This window comes from Manis pentadactyla, chromosome 2 (assembly GCF_030020395.1).
Source record: "Manis pentadactyla isolate mManPen7 chromosome 2, mManPen7.hap1, whole genome shotgun sequence".
Taxonomy (NCBI): domain Eukaryota; kingdom Metazoa; phylum Chordata; class Mammalia; order Pholidota; family Manidae; genus Manis; species Manis pentadactyla.
This window is the reverse complement of record NC_080020.1, coordinates 67,696,005-67,722,127: the sequence shown is the minus strand read 5'-3', so window position 1 is coordinate 67,722,127 and position 26,123 is coordinate 67,696,005. Positions and strand designations below refer to the sequence as shown.

The 26,123-nt window shown below is 34.3% G+C and overlaps 1 protein-coding gene across 22 annotated transcripts in view; it reads right to left on the bottom strand.

Moving 5' to 3' along the window:
- FAM172A (family with sequence similarity 172 member A) overlaps positions 1–26,123 on the bottom strand; it is a 466,743-nt gene that overhangs the window by 256,840 nt on the left and 183,780 nt on the right. The window lies entirely within an intron of this gene.

The window sequence follows — 26,123 nt, the reverse complement described above, 5'->3', positions numbered from 1 at the left end:
GAGAGATTACATTTCTCTCTCTATAAAATATGGAGAAAACACTAGTTTCTACAAAAGTGCAAAGACTAAACCATCAACCCTATATTACAACAATAAAAATTTAAATACATAAATCACTTAATTTTAATAGGACATACTTATTTTAAAATTTGAATTATGAATAAAGAGTAGAGTTTTATGTATATAATTTATATCGAGTAGACGAGGAACCTATAAACAATCACAAAATATCATAAGCAAATACAAAATAGGATTCATCAACATGTTTCCCAGTATCTTTTTGTAAAGGAATGGAATAATGTTTAAAATATTTAAAGATTCTGCCATAATACCAAAACTATTCAATAAGAAATCTATGTGTAAGAAATTTGCTTAAGTTGATGGCTGGAGAAGACATAATTATAGCTACCTGAAAAACAGCTGATTCTGTCTTCAAATCAAAAATCCAGTCATAACTCTCAAGATGGAAATGGAAGAAATTTTACCGTGTTAGATGCATGCCAACAGTCTAAAAACAATCATAATAATTTCAGAATAAGATAACTCATTTTAAGAGAAAGGGAAACAGATTATGTAACTAGTATTTCAATGAATTTAAATTTTACCAATTTCTCCAAATGTAAATTATCAACTCGTCATGGTTGTCAATGAAAAATGAAGGGTAAGCTCAACAGGTTATATCTTTATCAGGTTTCTGCAACTACTATAACATATGCTTGTTTTCTCCCCCGCCTTATATTGAACACTTTAGTAAGTGATGAGAAAGCTAAGTTAACATCTTCCTCTGGAAATATAAACTTCCATCTTTAGAGAATGCTAATTAAATTCCATTTCAAGGGGCGGTTGGAGCATCAGACCTTCAGTCTTCTACAGCATGCATACTTTAAAGCCTTTTCCACCTTTTATCAAGTCCCTAACAAAAACCAGAATGTAAGTTGGCAATAAATAGTTAAGATCATTTAGTGTGAAAAACCAAGCCATATAACTCAGGTGAAATTACTTATCTCCTCCCAAATATCACAGGACAGGAGAGTCCCTAATACTCTGGATCAAAAACAATAAAACAGTCTTGCTTCACTAAAAGCAAACTTCTCCTCTATACTTTTGTGATCCAGAGCTTCCCTGAATGAAGCATCTTCTCTTCAACAGGTATTTATTTACTAAAGAAAGGTACTTTGTATTAAAATGTGGTTCCTTAAGCTATTTATAGGTAAGATTTTCTGAAGTCGCAGCTCAATTGATACAATTTATAGAGTAGAGCTTATATGAGAGAAAAAGACTAAAAACAAAGGAATTTATAGATTTCCTGCAGAAGAAAATACAACTGTACTTGTGATTTTCCTACTTCCACCTCTTGCTCTATGAAGAGAAAGAAATGATGCAAAAGGCCAAAAAGACTACAAATAGTCATTTGCTGAAGTACTTTTATTCTAAACAGTTTAGAACTTAAAAATAGTATAGTTTAAAATTGTGAAAATTCACTCAAAGGATGGCAAAATAGGACGGAGGAAATTAAGAGTAGTTACACATTATAATGGAATATTAGCTTCCCATTTTATTCAAAGAGATCACTAATTCTGTAGAGTACTTTTATTGAGTTACTGACAGGTCCTCATGCTAAAAATATTTGGGATAGTGACACTTCCTTTCCTGAATATCCTACCATGTTTCAGATCTGCTTAGTACCACCGGGAATTCAAAAATCTTACAGTATGAAGGAAAGATTCTATAGCTAAAATCCTTAAGGCAAATTTTTGGGCTGAGGAAGTTTCAGTGGGTACCAGTGGTATTTAGAATCTCCATCCTCATAACTTCAGATAGTGAAAAAAAATATCTTCTCCATTCCCTAAGCCTTTGCTGCACCGTATTCCCAGATTAAAGTTAATTTGCAAGTTCAGGATGATTCTAGCAGTTAGGAAGCTTCGGTGATTTGAGCATGATGCTGTGGAACCCGTGTGTTCCGATGATGAATACCTATCTTCCCCTCTACAAGATGGATACTGGTATGTCCAAAATGACATATGTCACTTCTTATTACTTGAGTATATTCTTGTAGATACTTATTTCATTTATCATTCTTTATGCAACTTACTATCTTCATAGATTTTCTTTCCTATTTTTTTGTTGTGGAGGTTACTTATTAAAAATTTCCCAGAGCCAGACCTTAAGGATAGGTTCCCGTACTCACAGCACAAGTAACATATTTATGATGCTTGCCTGCCCCTCAGATACACCTTTCTTTCTTTCTTTCTTTTTTTTTTTTTTTTTATTGAAGGGTAGTTGACAACAGTATTGCATTACATTAGTTTCAGGTGTACAACACAGTGATTCAACATTTATATACATGATAATTCTAGGTACCAGGTATCACCATACCAAATTGTTACAATATTTTGACTATATTCCTTATGCTATACATTACATCCCGGTTACTTATTTATTTTACAATTGGAAGTGTGTTTATATATATATATATATATATATATATATATATATTTTGTGAGGGCATCTCTCATATTTATTGATCAAATAGTTGTTAACCACAATAAATTTCTGTATAGGGGGGTCAATACTCAATGCACAATCATTAATCTACCCCAAGCCTAATTTTCGTCAGTCTCCAATCTTCTGATGCATAACGAACAAATTCTTACATGGAGTACAAATTCTTACATAGTGAATAAGTTACATGGTGAACAGTGCAAGGGCAGCCATCACAGAAGCTTTCGGTTTTGTTCATGCATTATGAACTATACACAGTCAGTTCAAATATGAATACTCATTTGATTTTTAAACCTGATTTATATGTGGATACCACATTTCTCTATTATTATTATTTTTAATAAAATGCTGAAGTGGTAGGTAGATACGAGATAAAGGTAGGAAACAGAGTTTAGTGTTGTAAGAGAGCAAATGTAGATGATCAGGTGTGTGCCTGTAGACGATGTGTTAATCTGAGCTAGACGAGGGCAATAAACATCCATGTATGCAGAAGATTTCTCTCAGAACATGAGGGGGGAGGTTCTAAGCCTCACCTCTGCTGCTCCCCATTTTCTCACCAGATGGCCCCCTGCGACTGTGCCTGTCTTAGGTTGTTCCTCCCTTGAGGAATCTTACCCATCTCTGGCTAACCAGTCATCTTCCGGGGCCATACAGGGAAATGTTAAGTTGGTAAGTGAGAGAGAAGCCTTATTGTTTGAAAAGGTTAGCTTTTTACTTCTTTGCATATTTATGCCCTGTGGCTTCTATGCCCACCTTTTGTCTTGAGATATCTTTACCACTTGGAAGAATTATGATACTCGGTAAATTTGATATGAGGCACGAATTCTATTTAAGGGTTGTATTAGGAAGGAAGAAGAAAAGCTATAGAAGTAGCAGGCAGAAGAAAACATGGGGAGATTGATTATTTCTTTGACATATCTTCTTGTACAGTAACTTCAGCATGTATAGGTTTTAAACTACTAATTAAATTGCACACACACATTAACATAATAGGAGTATAGTTACATAACCAAAGCATACCTGTAATTACCAGCCATCTCCAGTGAAACCAAGAAAACCAGTTAGGCACCTTAGGCATTTGTGAAAACTTATCTATGATATTGTGGATATTGTCCGACTGAACTTAAACAGTCTGAGAGAATTCAGATAAACTAGAACAACCCATTCCTGGGGACTGTTCATATCCCACATGTTCTTTTAACGATAAATAGTCAGTGGTTGTAAGATTTTGGAGTGCTACAATTTGCACTTCTCCTAATTCTTGGTTGAGTTCCAACAGTATAGATCCAGTCCAATTTTTGTTTTACTGTATGCACAGGCCAGCTTAGATATCTCCTTCATCATTCCCATGGCAAGTCCAGGAACTGGTGGGATGAGTGCATCTACACCTGTGACAGTGCGTGGATCTTTGTTGGAGTTTTTTTTTTTTTTTTTGCTGATCATCTTCTGTGATGAGTCTTCCCGAGAGTGCTGATGTTGGAAGTTCTTTTTCATATCGTATCTTAGTTCATTTTCGGGGTAGCCAAATTAGGCTTTGATCCTCTGTATAAACACAAACAGGCCCTTTGCCTACACTTTTATATGCCCTTTATACCCTTGTGTAGAACTCATTGGAGGTCACCACACAGGAACTGCCTTTTTTTTTTTTTTGGTATCATTAATCTACACTTACATGACGAATATTATGTTTACAAGGCTCTCCCCTATACCAGGTCCCCCCTATAAACCCCTTTACAGTCACTGTCCATCAGCATAGCAAAATGTTGTAGAATCACTACTTGCCTTCTGTGTTGTACAGCCCTCCCCTTTTTCCCACCCCCCCATGTATGCTAATCTTAATACCCCCCCTTCTCCTCCCCCCCCTTATCCCTCCCTACCCACCCATCCTCCCCCATCCCTTTCCCTTTGGTACCTGTTAGTCCATTCTTGAGTTCTGTGATTCTGCTGCTGTTTTGTTCCTTCAGTTTTTCCTTTGTACTTATATTCCACAGATGAGTGAAATCATTTGGCATTTCTCTTTCTCCACTTGGCTTGTTTCACTGAGCATAGTACCCTCCAGCTCCATCCATGTTGCTGCAAATGGTAGGATTTGCCCTTTTCTTATGGCTGAGTAGTATTCCATTGTGTATATGTACCACATCTTCTTTATCCATTCATCTATCGATGGACATTTAGGTTGCTTCCAATTCTTGGCTATTGTAAATAGTGCTGCGATAAACATAGGGGTGCACTGATCTTTCTCATACTTGATTGCTGCATTCTTAGGGTAAATTCCTAGGAGTGCAATTCCTGCGTCAAATGGTAAGTCTGTTTTGAGCATTTTGATGTACCTCCACACTGCTTTCCACAATGGTTGAACAAGTTTACATTCCCACCAGCAGTGTAGGAGGGTTCCCGTTTCTCCACAGCCTCGCCAACATTTGTTGTTGTTTGTCTTTTGGATGGCAGCCATCCTTACTGGTGTGAGGTGATACCTCATTGTAGTTTTAATTTGCATTTCTCTGATAATTAGCGATATGGAGCATCTTTTCATGTGTCTGTTGGCCATCTGTATTTCTTTTTTGGAGAACCGTGTGTTCAGTTCCTTTGCCCATTTTTTAATTGGGTTATTTGTTTTTTGTTTGTTGAGGCGTGTGAGCTCTTTATATATTCTGGACGTCAAGCCTTTATCGGATGTGTCATTTTCAAAGATATTCTCCCATACTGTAAGGTTCCTTTTTGTTCTATTGATGGTGTCTTTTGCTGTACAGAAGCTTTTCAGCTTAATATAGTCCCACTTGTTCATTTTTGCTGTTGTTTTCCTTGCCCAGGGAGATATGTTCAAGAAGAGGTCACTCATGTTTATGTCTAAGAGGTTTTTGCCTATGTTTTCTTCCAAGAGTTTAATGGTTTCATGACTTACATTCAGGTCTTTGATCCATTTTGAGTTTACTTTTGTATATGGGGTTAGACAATGGTCCAGTTTTATTCTCCTACATGTAGCTGTCCAGTTTTGCGAGCACCATCTGTTGAAGAGACTGTCATTTCGCCATTGTATGTCCATGGCTCCTTTATCAAATATTAATTGACCATATATGTCTAGGTTAATGTCTGGATTGTCTAGTCTGTTCCATTGGTCTGTGGCTCTGTTCTTGTGCCAGTACCAAATTGTCTTGATTACTATGGCTTTATAAGAGAGCTTGAAGTTGGGGAGTGAGATCCCCCCTACTTTATTCTTCTTTCTCAGGATTGCTTTGGCTATTCGGGGTCTTTGGTGGTTCCATATGAATTTTTGAATTATTTGTTCCAGTTCATTGAAGAATGTTGCTGGTAGTTTCATAGGGATTGCATCAAATCTGTATATTGCTTTGGGCAGGATGGCCATTTTGACGATATTAATTCTTCCTAGCCATGAGCATGGGATGCGTTTCCATCTGTTAGTGTCCCCTTTAAATTCTTTTAAGAGTGACTTGTAGTTTTCAGAATATAAGTCTTTCACTTCTTTGGTTAGGTTTATTCCTAGGTATTTTAGTTTTTTTGATGCAATTGTGAATGGAGTTGTTTTCCTGATTTCTCTTTCTGTTGGTTCATTGTTGGTATATAGGAAAGCCACAGATTTCTGTGTGTTGATTTTGTATCCTGCAACTTTGCTGTATTCCGATATCAGTTCTAGTAGTTCTGGGGTGGAGTCTTTAGGGTTTTTTATGTACAGTATCATGTCATCTGCAAATAGTGACAGTTTGACTTCTTCTTTGCCAATCTGGATTCCTTGTATTTTTTTGTTTTGTCTGATTGCCGTGGCTAGGACCTCCAGTACTATGTTAAATAACAGTGGGGAGAGTGGGCATCCCTGCCTAGTTCCTGATCTCAGCGGAAATGTTTTCAGCTTCTCGCTATTCAATATAATGTTGGCTGTGGGTTTTTCATAGATGGCCTTTATTATGTTGAGGTACTTGCCCTCTATTCCCATTTTGCTGAGAGTTTTTATCATGAATGGATGTTGAACTTTGTCAAATGCTTTTTCAGCATCTATGGAGATGATCATGTGGTTTTTGTCTTTCTTTTTGTTGATGTGGTGGATGATATTGATGGACTTTCGAATGTTGTGCCATCCTTGCATCCCTGGGATGAATCCCACTTGGTCATGGTGTACGATGGTTTTGATGTATTTTTGAATTCGGTTTGCTAAAATTTTGTTGAGTATTTTTGCGTCTACGTTCATCAGGGATATTGGTCTGTAGTTTTCTTTTTTGGTGGTGTCTTTGCCTGGTTTTGGTATTAGGGTGATGTTAGCTGCATAGAATGAGTTTGGGAGTATCCCCTCCTCTTCTATTTCTTGGAAAACTTTAAGGAGAATGGGTATTATGTCTTCCCTGTATGTCTGATAAAATTCCGAGGTAAATCCATCTGGCCCGGGGGTTTTGTTCTTTGGTAGTTTTTTGATTACCGCTTCAATTTCGTTGCTGGTAATTGGTCTGTTTAGATTTTCTGTTTCTTGCTTGGTCAGTCTTGGAAGGTTGTATTTTTCTAGGAAGTTGTCCATTTCTCCTAGGTTTCCCAGCTTGTTAGCATATAGGTTTTCATAGTAGTCTCTAATAATTCTTTGTATTTCTGCGGGGTCCGTCCTGATTTTTCCTTTCTCATTTCTGATACTGTTGATTTGTGTTGACTCTCTTTTCCTCTTAATAAGTCTGGCTAGAGGCTTATCTATTTTGTTTATTTTCTCGAAGAACCAGCTCTTGGTTTCATTGATTTTTGCTATTGTTTTATTCTTCTCAATTTTATTTATTTCTTCTCTGATCTTTATTATGTCCCTCCTTCTGCTGACCTTAGGCCTCATTTGTTCTTCTTTTTCCAATTTCGATAGTTGTGATATTAGACCGTTCATTTGGGATTGCTCTTCCTTTTTTAAATATGCTTGGATTGCTATATACTTTCCTCTTAAGACTGCTTTTGCTGTGTCCCACAGAAGTTGGGGCTTAGTGTTGTTGTTGTCATTTGTTTCCATATATTGCTGGATCTTCATTTTGATTTGGTCATTGATCCATTGATTATTTAGGAGCGTGTTGTTTAGCCTCCATGTGTTTGTGAGCCTTTTTGCTTTCTTTGAACAGTTTATTTCTAGTTTAATGCCTTTGTGGTCTGAAAAGTTGGTTGGTAGGGTTTCAATCTTTTTGAATTTACTGAGGCTCTTTTTGTGTCCTAGTATGTGGTCTATTCTGGAGAATGTTCCATGTGCACTTGAGAAGAATGTGTATCTTGTTGCTTTTGGATGTAGAGTTCTGTAGATGTCTATTAGGTCCATCTGTTCTAGTGTGTTGTTCAGTGCCTCTGTGTCCTTACTTATTTTCTGTCTGGTGGATCTGTCCTTTGGAGTGAGTGGTGTGTTGAAGTCTCCTAGAATGAATGCATTGCATTCTATTTCCTCCTTTAGTTCTATTAATATTTGTTTCAGGTATGTTGGTGCTCCTGTATTGGGTGCATATATATTTATAATGGTTATATCCTCTTGATGGACTGAGCCCTTTATCATTATGTAATGTACTTCTTTGTCTTTTGTTACTTTCTTTATTTTGAAGTCTGTTTTGTCTGATACCAGAATTGCAACACATGCTTTCTTCTCTCTGTTGTTTGCTTGAAATATCTTTTTCCATCCCTTGACTTTAAGTCTGTGCGTGTCTTTGGGTTTGAGGTGAGTCTCTTGTAAGCAGCATATGGATAGATCTTGCTTTTTTATCCATTCTATTACTCTGTGTCTTTTGATTGGTGCATTCAGTCCATTTACATTTAGGGTGATTATTGAAAGGTATGAATTTATTGCCATTGCAGGCTTTAAGTTTGTGGTTACCAAAGGTTTAGCGTTAGCTTCTTTACTATCTTACTGTCTAACTTAACTCGCTTGTTGAGCTTTTATAAACACAGTCTGATGATTCTTTATTTCTCTCCCTTCTTATTCCTCCTCCTCCCTTCTTCATATGTTGGGTGTTTTGTTGTGTGCTCTTTTTAGGAGTGCTCCCATCTAGAGCAGTCCCTGTAGGATGCCCTGTAGAGGTGGTTTGTGGGAGGCAAATTCCCTCAACTTTTGCTTGTCTGGGAATTGTTTAATCCCTCCTTCATATTTAAATGATATTCGTGCTGGATACAGTAGTCTTGGTTCGAGGCCCTTCTGTTTCATTGCATTAAGTATATCATGCCATTCTCTTCTGGCCTGTAGGGTTTCTGTTGAGAAGTCTGATGATAGCCTGATGGGTTTTCCTTTGTAGGTAACCTTTTTTTTCTCTCTGGCTGCCTGTAATACTTTGTCCTTGTCTTTGATCTTTGCCATTTTAATTATTTGTGTCTTGGTGTTGCCCTCCTTGGATCCCTTGTCATGGGAGTTCTGTGTACCTCTGTGGTCTGAGAGGCCATTTCTTCCCCTAGTTTGAGGAAATTTTCAGCAATTATTTCTTCAAAGACATTTTCTATCCCCTTTTCTCTCTCTACTTCTTCTGGAATACCTATGATTCTTATATTCTTCCTTTTCGATTGGTCACTCAGCTCTCTTAAAATTCTTTCATTCCTGGAGATCCTTTTATCTCTCTCTGCATCAGCTTCTCTGCGTTCCTGTTCTCTGTTTTCTAGTCCATTAATGGTCTCTTGCATCTCGTCCATTCTGTTTTGAAATCCTTCCAGAGCTTGTTTTATTTCTGAATTCTCCTTCCTTAGTTCTTGCATATTTCTCTGCAAGTCCATCAGCATGGTTATGACTTTTGTTTTGAATTCTTTTTCAGGAAGACTGGCTAAATCTATCTCCCCAGATTCCTTCTCAGGGGAAGATGTAGCAGATGCCGAAGCTGTCTGGGTTAGTCTTGTCTGGATCATGTTTTTTTGCCTTTTCATGTTGACAGGTGCTATTGACTGTCAGCTGGGTGGGCCAAAATTTTCACTTGCTACTGGCCTTTCTTTACTGGGACAACTGCGACCCCTAGTGGCTTGTGTTGGGTAATTGCGTGTAGAGTGGGTCTTTGTGTCTTGCCTGGCCGGAAGGGAGAAATTTCCCTTTCTGTGGGCGGAGTTTGTCTCAGGCTGCTTCTCTGCTTTCGCAGCGCCCGGTGGGGTGATGGATGGGGGGGCTGCTTGACTGTTTGCCTCCGTGAGGGGTCTCAGAGCTGTTGCCCAGGGGGTTAGTGCACCCGGTTTTCCCTGTAATTTCCAGCTGCTGTACTGTGACCTGGGTTGTTTCCGTCAAGCTGTTAAGTCCCTGTCCCTTTAAGACTTTCAAAAAGCCCCCGCTTTTCTTTGTCACAGGGGCATCAGCTTTGGAACCCGCTCAGAGGTCTTACTCCCTGTTCCCCCAGTATCCAGGACCCCCTGGGCACGTACTGTGTCTGCGCCCTGGCCCGGATGGCTGGGGCTGTGTGTTCGGCAGTCCTGGGCTCCGTCTCCCTCCTGCTCTGCCTATTCTTCTCCCGCTGGGAGCTGGGGGGAGGGGCGCTCGGGTCCCGCCGGGCCGGGGCTTGTATCTTACCCCTTTCACCAGTCGCTGGGTTCTCGCTGGTGTAGCTGCAGTCTGGCCACTGTCCTGCGTCTTCTGGTCTCTCTTTTAGGGCTAGTTGTGTTTGTTGTATTTTCAAAAGTATGTATGTTTTTGGGAGGAGATTCCCACTGTCCTACTCACGCCGCCATGTTGGCTCCGCCTCCTACACCTTTCTTTCTTTAGCTTCTCTGTTATATGTACTTCTCATCTCTATTCCCTTTCAATCTCATCTTCCATTCTTTTTAAGGACATACCTTCTTCTTGGCTAGTGACAGTTCTTCATAGTGATACACCGTTTTGGTAGCATGTAGAATGAAAATGACCATTGGTCCATATATGTACAGAAAGACCTTAATCAACCAAATGGCTAAGGAAAAGATTTTCATTTGGTCATTTTCCTTCTGAGTCAATGTGGGGGTGTATCTCCAGTAATTTCAACCGTATATGTGCACAAGAAACTGCTGAAATCAACTGCATAGCTATTAGAAAGTCTAATACAAGGCTCTAGAATGAAAAATTATAAATAATAAAGAATTAATAGCTAACATTTATTGAGTACTCACTCTGTGACAAGTACATTAAGCACTTTACAAGAATTATCTCATTTGATCATTCCTAAAACCCTGTAAGGTATATTGTTGGGATCTCAGCTTATAGCTGTTAACATAGCAAGTAAGTGGTACAACTGGGATTGGAATACATTCTGACTTGGGAGCTCATTCTGTTAGCCATTATGATATACTATATCATGTTCATTACTTTTAGCTTGTGATAAGTGATTCTTGATTTTAATTATGATGATCTTTCCCTGCTTTTGAATTCTCAAGTGACAAATGTGATTTTCTAGTGCACATAGATTGATAGCACTTCTGGAATCAGCTCTATAATGACAATGTCACTCCTAGGGGTCAGATATATTTTAAAAGGTGAAATTAGAAACATCTGGCATCTATTACCTAAAAGAGTAGCTTATATAGACACAACAAATATTTATCTATAAACATTGCTAAAATGTAGACTTCCAAGTATAGATGCATGAGGTGTTTCAAGTGTTCTTTACCAAGACTTCTAAGAAGATCCCTAAAATAGGAAAGACCCTGAAAAAGCTCTTTCTGGTTATGATGATAGATCCTCCCTCTATATTCATGCATGAACAAAGCAGCAAGGGTTTAGGCTTCTGCAAAAATATTCTGGTTATTTAATCCTTATTTTCCTGGGTTGAATTTGAAAGTGGCTTATAGTTATAGGCAGAACAAGTTCCTTTCCTTTTAGTTTCCATTAGAGGGCAGAGTCAAAAAGTGAAGGATATGAGTTGGGGACAGACAGTAAGAGGACCCTGATCAACATAGAAAATTTCTATAAAGTTACTTGAGAGATCAGAACAATAGCTTCTTTTCAGTTGAACTGTGATTACATGAACAGAAGTGTGCCCAGGTCGATGGGTGATTAGGACAGTTTAATTTTATTATTATTATTCTTGGGTTTAATAGAAAAGGTCAGTTAAATAGTTAAACATCAAATAGATTTTGCCAGTGTTAATGGTTTTAATCTTTATGACATGGGTACAATTCTTAACTTGCCCTTATTAGTGCCTCATGTAGTACTTGATAACAACAAAAGTATTTGGAAAAAAAGAGCAAATATCAGCAAAAAATATTTTTCTATATTCAATAATACACTAATTGGCTCTAATAGAAAGAAACTATTCGAGTGAGAACAGAAATATTGATAAAAGGATAATATCATTACTTTAATGAACACTAGACAACTGATGATATATACTTAGTAATTTTAGAAAATCAAACCAATATGAACATCCTCCCAGGCATCCATAAATAATTACTCAAGCAGTTTTATAATAGCTACTACAAGTGGAATATGGTACTAAGCTAGAAAGTAATAATTATTTTTCAAAGAGTATTATTTTGAAAAAATGTTATTCTGTGTCTTTTTATTGGAGTAAAGCACTTTGCTTAGATATTATCACTATGCTCATAAGGTATACAAGTAAAAGTAAACAATAAACTCCAAATTAAAAGATTAGAATGTAATATAGGCTCCTACCACAATATAAATTAAATGGTACCCAGTGGTTTTGAGGGTTAGATCACAAATCAGGGTAAAATTAGGGATAAAATAACTGTAAGCATTTTTAAAAGTGGAATACAGACAATATTCATATCGTCCATAAAACTAAATCAGTAAAAACTGAAAAATAGTATATAAAATGAAATCATGTCTTTAACAGTTTTAATTGTGAAATTCTAGGGGTTGGTATCTTTTATTTTAGGAAGAAATGTCACAGTGATTATGGAAGGATCAAATGATCTGACACAAATCTGTATTCATGTGGTCTCAGAACTACTCTTGGCTTATCCCATATTCCAAAATTTCTGGCATTTTCTCTAGGTTAATGTCTATCTTCAACCTATGGTTTTGGTAGCTCTGGTTCCTTCCCCATTCCTCCTCTAATCTATTACAAGAGAAGTGAGCCCTGCTCACTGAAGTTAAAGGCATACTGACTGCTAGCTAACCTTTTAGAAATCTGTAACCACATTTGAAAAAACAATTACAATTCCCTTTTAAGTCATGAGTTTGTAATAATCAGGAATGAATTTTAAAAAATAGTGTAGAGTCAAAAAGAAAAGGTGAGATCTTGGAAACCTGAGATGATTGCAAGAATGAGTCTACAGCTAGAGGAGGAAGTAAGGCAAAAATCCATCTTCAGGGAAACCTGAGAATGCAAACAGAGTGGAGGGGTGTGCATTTAGACAGCAAAATCAGCATATGGCTGAACAGAAGGGTACCCCATGAAAATTTGTATATGACCAAATAAAGCTAATAAACTCCACTAGCAGTCATTCTTTTTCTGGTTGTTAAGTTGCCATCTATTACTATAAGGATCTATCATATATTTTATAAATTTTCACATATAAAAATTCAATACTACCTCAAAAACTTTGGAAGAGGCTTATAAAATGTTCTGAATTGTAAGTCTCTCTCAGAAGTTCAAAGGTGTTGCCCATGAGTAGAAACTTTTGAGTTCCTTTGTTATGTGTTCAAGCATGAGTGTGTAAAATATAAAGAATTAAGAGACAGTCACTGCACTAGTAGTTGGAAGATGAGTGTGATAGGTTATCTGTAATTGTAACAGATATATGATCAACATATAATCATGGATTAGCTGACAATCTCAGGTGTATTTCTGTAAAGAGCTGTAATTGCTTAATAGTTCTGGGAGCAGGACCTCTGATGGTAAGAACAAAATTGGGATCAACAAATGAAGGATGATGGTTCCTGAAAGTTAAATGATACTTGGAATAACAAAATATATGGAAAATTAACATTAGTTAGGAATGTTTTAATTTTTAATTTGTGTCAACCTGAAACACATTTGTAAAAGCAGCTAATATTGAATTATTGCATAGAAAAGAATGGCAATCTGTTCAACTTCAAGTGTAGTAAATAGTAGAGAAGAAATTAAATGTAAGAGCTACACGTATATATATTATCATAATAACACTTATTAGTTGTTCAATAAAATGTTTTTTTTTTGGTTATGGACATTTCTGTTTTATTCAAATAAAAAGTATTCTAAATAAATCATCATCACAATACTATAATTTACACATAGTTATTATGGCCATTATAAATGTTATTCATCTTTTTTAATCCTAATAAAAATCAGATTAATAACACTTGTGATTAAAAACATTTTCTTTGTGAAGGAAATAATTTAGTCATATTTTTGCTATTTAGCTGGGAATTAGTAAAAAAGAAAAAAGTGAATAGTAAGTGTGTAGATTATTTGTTCTACTCTATAAAGGGTAAATAAAGCATCCAGGGCTTGAGATAGGGTACAAAGAACGTTTCCATGGTTACATGCTTTCCCATATCAAATTAGAGCAGAATTTGTGTACAAGAGGTTTGTTGACAGCCTACATAGGCCATAAAAAGAATAGAAGGCTAGGAGTTTGAAATCTAAATATACTCGCAAAGTCTGTTGAGAGAAAGTTGGGTGAAGAAAGCAGCATCAGGAGAGTAACAGATAAGTTAAGAGTATCAGATGCCATTTCGTAAAAAGATCATTTTTCTTTTAGCTGTGGCTCATAAAGTTCTCTTCAAATGTACGATTAGCTACTCTTTTCTTCATTTCCACAAAGACACCTCAGTCTGGTGTCCACCCGAGCTATTAGGAAGAGCCATTATTTGGCATGCAACTAGAAGCATCAGCTCCACCACCTGCCCAATCTTGCAGATGTCATTCTACCACATTCAGTCTCAAATGTGGGGCCTTCAAAAGGACGGTTGAAGGGCTGTTTCCAAACAAGTGCTAGCCAAGCAAGAATTCTGTTGTACACCTGCCCCAGCTGTTCTTATGGGCCCTTTAGTAAGAGTGAATTCTCTTTTTAGTACACTTTGAGAATTCCAGTTGGGTTAAACAGCATCTTACAAATTATAAGATGGTCAGATGTATGGTCAAACCACTGCCCAATGATTTTGCTACAGGGAGGTATTCTCAACATGCTTAAATTTTTCTTTATATGCCAGCAAAGGTATGTGGACATTTGAATAATTTCCTATTTTGTAACTAGTCCTCCAATAATGGAGATATTTTATTTATGTCTCCTGTATTTTTATTATATATAACTGGGGTACAATACTGATATATGATTACTAGATAAAGAAAATTTTTCTACTAAAACTACTGATACTACCTAAGATTCTCTCTCATACAGTATTTTAAAATGTTAAAATACTTCAACAGTTTATAAGAACTAAAGTCGTATGTACATGAAAACACACACATACAACAAAAATCAAGTAATATATACTTTCAAAAGCATAACCTGCTAAAATTAGCTGATTTCTCTGTTACGTATTTTCCAGTAAGTATAGTGGCAATAACATTTCAATGATTGGTTTTGTATTGAAAGTTATATAGAGAGAATGAGAACTAATTATGGTATACAGTATAAATAATTCCAAGGAGTATAATGTACAAATGAACAAATTGACTATTAAGCCAAAAATTCTATACATCAGTGTATATACAGTCCTAGCCACATAGCTGATTTTTAAAAGCCATGGCTCAGTAAGGGTTGGTATATCAATTAGTAAACATTTGATATGGTAAGTTCAGTGATTTCAGATTAATAAAGTGGAAACAAAATATAGCAAAGAATATTTAACCCCTTCCTTTCTCAAGCACAATTCACGCCTGGTTTTGTCAGATATTGTTTTGTCCTGGCTGGCTGTTTACTGAGTGTTTCTAGACTGGATGGTTGGAAATTTGGGAGGTACAGGCTGAAACAGATTTAAAAAAAAATTCTAACTCATGGCAAATAAGGAAATATTTGTAAGGAAGGAAAAAGGAAAATGTAGGCAACAGCCAAACTACTGCACTACTGTGTAGCCTAACAGTGCAGTTATTAGTATCACACTCATTCATGTCAGGACTAGTGGTAACTTGTACAGTATAGATAATACCTTAGCATCAGGCACTATATAAATAATAACTATGCTCCAAAATTATTGCCTGGATGGGGGACGAGTTGTATCTTTTAATTAACACTAGCTGACCACACCAGATATCTCTTAAGGAGACTTGACAGGATTAGGGAGAAACTTCTTTAATCCTAAAGGTTGAGGGAAGGTTTTATCTTCCTTGGGTGATGCTCTTTATTGTGGAACATTTTCAAGTTCTGTGTAATGTTTTAGAGTCCTTCCCTCTAAAACATGTGCCAAACATAGCTAGAATTAAGGGACAGTCTAAAATTTATGGATTTTAAATTTTAACTGCTTAAATTTAAAATACTATCTGTGTATAACTGAAGACCTTACTTTCTTAAAACTCTTGATTAAGTCTTAAAATACACAGATCATATGTACAGTGCAGATACTTACAAAAGCTTTGTGACTTACAAAAGCATTGCAGACATTTACAGAAATATTTAATTGGACAAGAATGAACTCTATTGTATTCTCCAAATTAAGCTTTTATCTCAATCCCATTCGAGGAACGTCATTTCAGGTATACTCTAAAAGCAAAGTTCAAAATCTCTGAAAGTCAAGAGGAAAATCTCATTTATGCAGATAAATTATTATACCATTGATAATATTTGTCAATGAAAGAGTCAAAAGTGTTGAATGAGTGAAACATGGGTTAGAGACACATGCCTGAAGAACTAAATATACCAGGTAAGAGAAAAAAGAATTCAGAGGGACAAAACGGTATCAATCTTCTCAATTACAGCTCCGCACTTAATTTCAAGCCATATTTCACTTTTCATTCTGAAATCTTTATGCAAACCCTTGTCCTACTGAGGTCTCTGTACCAACCTATGGGAAAAGTACTGCTTGAACATCTTAAATCAAGTGTTTACTTTAGAATGAGAAGACAGGTAGGATACAGTAGAAAGCCTCTTTACACCTCAACTTTGTAGCATTATGTATGCCAGTGGCTCCATAATTTAAGACGGATGTGAAAAAGTTAGATAGGAATCAGAAGACATTCATGAAAAATGATATAAGAGCTGACAAAAGGGTCTATTAAGCAATTAAGTAAATAAATTGTTATGATTCCCAGTCTCCACTTATTGTACCATAGTTATTATGGTTTAGAGACAAATAACACGTCTCTAATATTCCATACATGCAAAGGCATTGTCTTTTAAATAAAAATTGGAGGAGTGGGAGATGATAATATTAAAATCAGTATGCACAACATGATTTTTTTTCAGAAAAAATCTAAATATCATTTATATAAAATATCTCCAGGGTATATATGTATGGTGCCAGAAATTTTAAAAGAAGCCTACTTTACTTAGCTGGACCATCAATTTAACAATAATTAGGCAAATAAAAGATACTAGTAATCTTGGGCCCTTGATTAGGTTATTATCTATGTTTGCATAAAAGGGGTTCTCTTCTATTCCTTTTAAAACTCGGGTAATAGTTAAATTTGAAATTTCAATCTCTTGGTCTACCAGTACCTAAAATCAATGCCAGCACTTTTTAAAGTTATCCTGGTTAAACAAATTCAATTCCTTCCTTCCAGAGTTCAATAGAATTACGCATTATATTTGGCAAAATGGAAGTTAAATATTTTACAGATACCCTAAAAATATATATAATATATATTGATACTATTTTACTGGTATACTTCAGAAGAAAAGAACAAGTACTTTTAAAAATGTTAAAATTTTGCCAAATGCTGTGTTACTTGAGTCACCTGCATTAAAAAGGCCTTTTACAACACTATGTTTCATTATTATTTTATTTATATTAAAATAGTAAAACATGGCTAACACAGCAGTGAGTTGACAAGGTCTTTCCTGTTTTACATTTCACAATTTCACATTTTCTTTATTAACGGAAGGTTAGCTAAAGGAACATTAAAGGAATGTTTGCTACTAGAATCAAAAAGCATAGATTATAAAATCATAACTAAAGCCAATTAGTCCTCTTGCCTTTCTACAAAAGTTTTGCATCTCTGTTTCTCCCTCACGTTTCTGAAGTAGTAAAATACCAATGACTTTTTAAAAATTACCGACAGACAGAAAGAATGTGGGATGGTTGAAAGCGCGTGAACTGAATGTGGACTCAGAAGACGTGGTTTCTATTTTTATCTTGGACTTTTAATAGCTATATACCTTGGGCAAATCCCTTAAAACACTTTAAACCTCAGTTTCCACATCTGAATAGTGGGGATGGTGACAAGTGCTGCCTTCTTTGTCTCAAATAAAAATAGAAAAATGAGGGTAAACATTTTTCAAAAAATTTCAAGTGCCATAAAAATACTACTTTTTAATCCCAATAGAAAGTCAAATTATTGAAATTACATAGAAATATTTGTTTAGGACATGCTAATGTTAAGCTAAAATGTAAACAACTTAAAATACTTTGTTTTCTGTTTAAGACTTAATTACATTAGATGTCCAGTAACTGAATAAATAGATAATCTAGCCTACATTCTGCTAACCCAATAAGACTGCTACGTTTGCTAATTGATGAAATAAAGCCTTTTTAGTGAGCCAGGAATCTGAGCATACACTAGGTATTTTCATGGTAAAATGGATCTTTGGTACACAAGAAAAGGAGCCTCATGAAGTTCTCTACATATAATGGCAAATACCTATGCTAGGCCTTTTTCCCTGGCTGCCCTGGTTAACTATTAGCAAACACTAATATTCTGTTTAAAAAGGTTTTGAGCTATTGCTCTCTCTGTATTATATACAGACACATGTGAGTTCACCTGCACACACGTGCACACATACACATCCAATTGTACCCTAAAGCCAAAGCATGGTTTGGAATGCTACCGTATATAGCAGAGGTATGAAATCTGCTGTTTTACTTTGACCCTGCCAATGATTCTGGGAGTTAGCCAAAGAGTCAGAGTAATAAAGGAATGGTCCTCTGTAAGGTTCCCTGCTGTGAAAGCACTCCTAAGAAGAGACACCCCAGTGAATGATTAATTTTGATTCTGTGACTCATAACATTTTGAGTACAGAAATAAAATCCAAGAAATCTACACATTTAAAGCCTTCAGATAAATGAAAAAAAATTTAAATCACTTAAATCAACTATGTACAAGATTCTTATTTTCAGACACTAATGTTTATTATCAGAGCACCATCCCCCTTAATATAGCTCTCAAACACTTTCCATTCTTGTAGTATAATGGTTTAAAATAATCTTATCATTTTTTCTGAGACTATGGCACCTGATAGAACAACAATGACATTTGGGATTTTTGGTTCACAAAGATGAAGTTCAGACTCTTACAATTTCAAAATTATGTAAGTGAATTATTTACTATTCTCTAGGTAAAACAGATTGTTATTTATACCAGAATACTATTTGCAGTTTGAACATGCCTGGTCACTGTGAAAATCAAAATTGTGTTGAGCTGTTTTGCAGAAAAAAATTCCTTTTTCACATTTTTATATGTAACATTTAAGCCTGCTATCTGTGTTGGGGAAAAAAGATGTAGTGTATATTTTCCTTAATGATATATGATTTCTTACAAATGAATGCTTAACAAGAAATATGTATCTTGGTCAAATTTAAATGCATGCTGTAATTTGCTTATATTCTAACATTTTATTTGCAAAGCAATTAAACCATTCATTGTAAACATTTCTTCTTTAACAGGATTAAACTACTGAAGGAAAGAAAAATTGAGTATTTTGGAAAAAGCAAAAAAAAAACTGGACAGATATTAATTTGCCTTATTGGTAGAGTATATTCTATCAATATTCTGGAAATACTGTATTTTGTCATCACCATATATTCAACAGAAGAGATAAAATTTATTATTTACATTTACATGAACCAAATTTTAAAACAACTTACATTCATTCTATAAGATTTCTATGCACACAAGCATTCAATATATTCAATATATATTCTGATGAATACAAATTAACAAAAAAGAAAACTAAAAAAGTTTTAAAAAACTAACAAAATTTAAAAGTTTTTAAAATTGTATAAGAAATAGAAGATGAAGGGTAATATGTAGACAGGAAACTTAGCCCAGTTATTTTTATAATCATTTTCCAAATAAGATATTTTCAACTATAATGAAAATATTAGTAAATGATTTCAAACTATTTTAAATGATACATACAAAATATATTGGTATTAAAGGTGTGAGATAGAAACCTTATTTGAAGAAAATTAAACATACTTAATAACTAAATGTTATTTGATATAATAAAGTCATAATACAAAAGTATTTTGTACTTCACTGACCTCCTGAAATAAATTAAATTATTTTTAAGTATACTTCTTTGAGTATACTGCTTTGAGGTATTTATTTCAAACGTATCTAATATTATCATGTGTAAGTTTACTACATTTTCTACTGTTATAATTTAATGATAAAGTTTTTAAAAGTCAATTTTACAAGCAGTTCTAAACAGGTTATATGCTATTGAACATTAATAAAATGAGAACATACTACCTAACAAATCTCAGTTTTACATATAGAGATTATTAAGGTAAAAGCAGGAGATTTTGAATGAAAGTGAAGTGTTGTCTCACTCAAAAGAATCATCTTTAGACTTTCAGAGTTACTTTTCTAAAAAGCCAAATTTGTCCCAACTTTTTTAAACCTAAGAGCTATGTATCAAAAATGAATGAAAAAGTCTAGAATTTATCTTCTATGAATGCTGCCAGAATGAGCTAAACAAGTCTTAAATTTAAACTTAAGAATTTAAATTTTCTTTCTGACAAAGTGACAAAAGCTTTTTTAAAGATTTTAATGAAAGTCAGCTACTCTGATAAAGTACACATAACAAGTGTACCTCTGAAGTTTCAAACATATTTTAATTACATAACAAAACAACTTAATATTGTGAGTAATCATTACTTAATGATACATCACAGAAAATTATTTGCCATGGAAAACATTTAATAGGCATGCCAGTATGTTTCTCTTTTCTAAGTGACACTCAGTGGAGGATACAGTGTGTGACTTTAAAAGATAATGTGAAAGAAAGAGTGTGTAAAAAATTAACTTTTGAGTAATAGCTGCATTAAATAAAATTGGATTAAAATGTATGATTATTCATCAATCATTTTTATATTAGGAATGAACCAGAACTAACAAAGGTAAAAATAGGAAATCTTGAGAAATGAAAATACTGTAAAATCTTGTAGACTCTAAATAGAAGTATTATATGTAGAGACTAAAAATAATGTTTCCTATGATCGAGTTCTGGTCAATCACAAAACAAACCTTTTTACTTGCCCATGATCACCTCTGCCCCCTGCTGCCCATAAGTTAGCAGTAGTCTACACAAATATTTTTAAATAGACTGATTAAGCAAAAACTATACACAGTAGAACACACACATAAATTCATTTACAAAAGTCTGAAGTGACCCTAATTGAAGATATTTAAAGTTTCTTTTCCTACCAGTATTTTCATTTTTTTTTCCTGTGGAATAAACAACTGAAAATATGACAGGGTCACTCTACTCAAATTAAAATATAAAATCAAGAGCAAAACCAATGTAATTCTATTTTCTACTGTATAGTGTATAATTATACATGGAACTCCTTTTAATTCTTAAAAAATCATTTAAAATTTTTGCAGAGGAAGAGAATTATGATTAATAAAATGACTCATTCTTAACTATGAAATCTAATGTGGTAAAAAACTTGCTATAAAGAGAAAAGTATTAACTATATGAATTATCAGAAAATCTGACTTCTTCCCTTTTAAATATATTCAAATATTTGTAACTACACTGACATAGTTGTCAGCAAATAGTTTCATTTATTCTATTATTCTATAACTAGTAATATATATTGATTTCATTCATTTATTAAATATCTACCTCCAATGAGGCTGAATGACAAAACAAACCACAACTTTGTAGAAGACATATAGAGCAGAAAATAAATGGACATAGACATGCTTAAAAGCTATTCTCTATTATTTATTCTGTGTTAAAGTGTATTTCCCAGTGGTGGCAATTATATAAATGTGTAATCTTTTATACGCCTTGAAAAAACCTTGGATACAAAAGGCTGTAAAGGTCAAAATGCTGAAGAAAGTATGTATGAATGCTTTTTAAAAATTCAAAAAATATATGTGCTTTCCACCATGATTCTAAGGAGGATCAGAAAAATTACTTCTAACAATATGCTTTAAACTAATATATAAAGAGTATTTTATTGGGTATATTACTTAGCTAAAAATAAGCACAATTCCAGATTGTTTTTAAAGACATCCAGAAACAAAAAAACCCCAGTGTTTTAGTAACAAAAGATCTTAACAATACATATTATCCTACTTTAGTTTTTCACTAGGTGTATCTGACCTGCTGCTCAGAAATAGAACATTATAAATACTGCTCAGATATAATGTATTTGGTATTGTGACATATAACTAGCACAAAAGCTCTTTCTTTAATCAAGCAATCATAATTGTCAAGGCATATGCAAAGAATGAGACTTAAAATACAAGTTAACATTTTAAACTACAGGGAAAAAAAACACATTATTTCATACGCTATGCTCTCAAGAAGACATTTCTATTGCAATTTTCTTACTGCTATTGTGACAGGGGAGAAAAATTCTAATAGCTGCAGAATCATATGTATTCAGCTTCTTTTTTTAACATCTATAAAACATAAAAACAGTTTAATGTTCATTCCTACAAGAATCTACATTCAGAAGACAGTCATCAAAATTTACTATATGTGAGATAAGTAATACTGACAGAGTTCTTCAGCTTAACATTTCTCTTGCATCTTCTCATTGTTGTTTAACATTACTGTATATTGGAAGAGTACATTTCTTGTTAGAGTGTGCTGACGTACAGCATTTAGAGCAATATTTAGTTCTCTGTATTTCCACAGAGAACTTTCCAATATAGTCCAATAGTATTTGAAATAGTCTCTGCATTACAGAAACTAAGAATCTAGCAGCAATAATAGTAAGTTTTGGAATTACCTAATTTGAAGGTAAAAAGACTCAATACAACAAATTTAAATTTGACCCTTTCAACTCTTTTCCTTTGTAGTAATAAATCTGGATGCATTTTTCACCATGATTTTTTTAATTTAAAAAAACCCCACTAGTACTTGGTTTGGATTATTCTCTTGAAATATTTGTATATATGTTATTGTATTGTGGTACTGACCTTGTAGAAGAAAAATATAACAACTAGAAAAGAGCTTCAAAGAAGACTTCTTGGAAGTCTTGAAGAACTACATAGAATTACTGAATTAAAGCAAGAAGATTATTTGAATTCTTAATGCATTCTGAAGCATTTATACCTACGAACTAGATAACAGGTTGGCACAAGGAAAAGATTCACCTTTCTACAGTTTATGTTGTGTACTGAGTTAGTCCCCCCCATCTCCCCACTAATACACTGCATAGAAACCACATGCCCAACAATGTTCTTTTGAATCAGTATCTGAGATTTGAGTTATTATATGTTACTCCTTTCTTTCTTTGATCTTCCTCAGTACTCAGCTCACTGCTAACTGTCCTGGGTGGTCTCCCACCAGTGCTTAGTGATTGGTATCCCTCTCTCGACTGCCTTCTAGGGATTCCTATCAGCCGTATTCTTAACATGCATGTGACAACTTTATTAGCTCACCCAGATTGTGCTTCAGACCATCTCCACAGCACATACACCCTTTCTCAAACAATCACACTTTTGTAGTTGACTTAGAACAAATAATTATATGAACACTTCAGCTGTTATACTCAATAATAAAGTCAGAATGAAGAGAAATTTCACATTATGTATAAGTCAAGGCAAGGGTTTTCATGTTCAGACTAAAAAAATCAATTCCAGATTGATTTTTGTGTATATATCGTTATTGTCAGAGGATTAATTGATGAATTTTTCATTTGATGAGTCAGGTGGAATAAGCTCTGAGGCACTTAGTGAGCAGAATTCTAATTTACTCTGGTTCTTCATACTGTGCAGTAAACTCATCAATTTTGATATTTTATCATAATTTACTTGTCCCAAAAAATGTTCAGAATAAGGTTCCAAAGCAAACAAAAGGTATTTAGTACTGTGAGTGTCTTTGTACTTATTCATTATATGATTAATGTAATCTGGATTTTGAAAGTGGATTTATACTTTTTGAAAGATATTAAACTTTCATCTGATTCAGTCTATCCACTTTAACTTACTTCACTATGATCTAAATCTCCACTACATAGCTAGATTCTCTTTGTCTACTTAGCTTGAAAAGTTCTGCAAAGCAGATGTAGTAACAAAGAAAATACACCATATTTTTAACCTAATAGTGTGAAATTAGACATAGAAGTTATGGAGATTTTATTTTGGTTCTGAAAAAGGCATATTTCCATGATAAGCAAAAATGCTAATAGCATTAAATAAAATGCTCTCAAAGAAAATTTAAATGAATTTTATTGATCAAACATCTCATTTTTTAAAAATATTAACAGAATTTCATCATATGCTTTTAGGTGCTTCACAAGAGCAAAGAAAAAAAGATTTCTTCATATTTCTTATTTAACATAACATTATGTTTTAGAATGTAGTTGTGTTTTTCCAAAGGTAATCTTACACACTTCTAAGATCTGTTATGTGTGAATTTTTCATGTAGAGCAAAAGAGTTTAAAAAGAGATTGGCTAATCACATTATCTTTGAATAAAAAAAACTGTCATAACTAACTATATTGAAGTTCTTTCAAAGATAACTTTCTTTTCCCTCTTGAATTTGCATGGAGGTTATTTTTTTCCATTATGTCTTTTTACTTTTATTATTTCCTCCATATTTTCAGTATTTTATTTTTTTTGGTGCTAAGCCCCTGCCCTAATTTTAAGGCTGGTAAGAGCAGATGTGGTGGGTTACCCAGGTTCTGCACATTTAATATTCCTAAAAAGGTCTTATATACAGAGCACATATAGCCAAAAGGGCTGAACAGCCTCCTTCTGAGTCTAAACTAATCAACAGGATTTTCAGTCATTCAGGAGAAAAGTCAGTTCTGATGTTCTTCCTCTCTCAGTGCTGTGAACTGTCTCCACAGAACTATCAGCATCAAGGATAGGGAGCAAGGGGTCATGTTCAACTAAGACTAATATAAGCTCCTACTTCTCTATTCTTGCAAGCTTCTCCTTTTCTACCTCTATGACCTTGTCACTTTCCTTCATTACTTTTCCTCCTTGGATACTAGAGCCAATATGGATAGCATCTGCACAAGAGAATAGCTTGGAGCATGAGCCGAATGAAACTGACTCCAAGTCAGTTTTACCGGCCTGTTGCCTACCTCCTTAGAAATGAATAAAAGAGACCTTGGATTATTTGAGCACTAACCTTGTCCCAGGCTCAGAACTATCTCTCAAAACTTAGACTTATGAGTTATAGCATGAAGGCATGATAAAATTTCCAGACAACACAATTTTTCTATTTATTCCAAGTGACTTTCTTTTGGTTAATTCATACTAGTTCCTTAACACTCACTTTTAAGCCTGTCCAGCAAACTGAAGTGTATGGTTTGTCAGTTAAATGTTAACTTCTATAAATATTATGGTAAAATGAAATATGAAGGAGCAATATTCCTTAAAATTGTGATTAAACTATTATAACATTCAATAATTTTAATCCCACCAACCTAGTGCAAAACTAGTTTAATTAGTAATATAGTAGAAAGAGCTTGGTTTCATAGTGTGGAAAAAATACCAAACTATACTCTCAAGATCAGTCTACATAAAAATATCCCCCTCTCTGTCAAAAGCAAGAATACTCTTCCCATTACAAGGCTGACAATCCTATTAATTTATACTACTCTTCCTACTCAAGACAGTAAAGGAAGTCAAAGAAGATAATCTAAAATCTGATAAATCTACTATGTCTTACAAGTTGTCAAAAAGGTGTAACTAATGATCAAATAGGGTTTGGGAATGTATGGATTTTCTTACCACCACTAACATAGAGCTGTGAGAACTCTCTAAGAAAAAAACCTGCAGAAGTAAATAGAAGGACTGGAAAATAAGATACTGAATTTGCCCTTATATAGTAATTTATGATGCAAAAAATATTTTTAAGGTTCAAAAATGTTGAAAGCATCAGTAAGACTCCATATTTGTTATTAGGTTGTTATTAGGTTTGAAATATACCATCCAAAATAGCAATTACCTTATTCAAAATAAATTCTTTTTCACTGTTTGGTTAAATAGTGAGAGAGTGAACAAAGACTGAATTTGACATTACTTAACTTATTTGAAAAATACATTTGGATGGATTGAGTAAGGGTCTTAAAATACAAACAATTAGAATAAGATACTATAATCAGAAATATGGAAAAGAGAAATAATGAATCAATAGTTCCTTTTATCGTTTGAATACTAAATCAGTTCATACCTTAGATCATGAATGAAATGAATTTCATTATTTCTACCTAAAATGATCGATTTAGAAGAAATTCATTGACACTGGATAGTAGGTGGTATTGTGAATAACAGGGGGTTAACCTTTGAAATCCAAATTTTCATTTTAACTAGCGAAAATCTTTCTAAAATGTGTTACCTCCCCCAGTAAATGAGAGAATCTGATGCTGCTCAATAACTGGGGCCATCATTACTGAACATTGAGTGATTAACCCATTACTTCTTCTT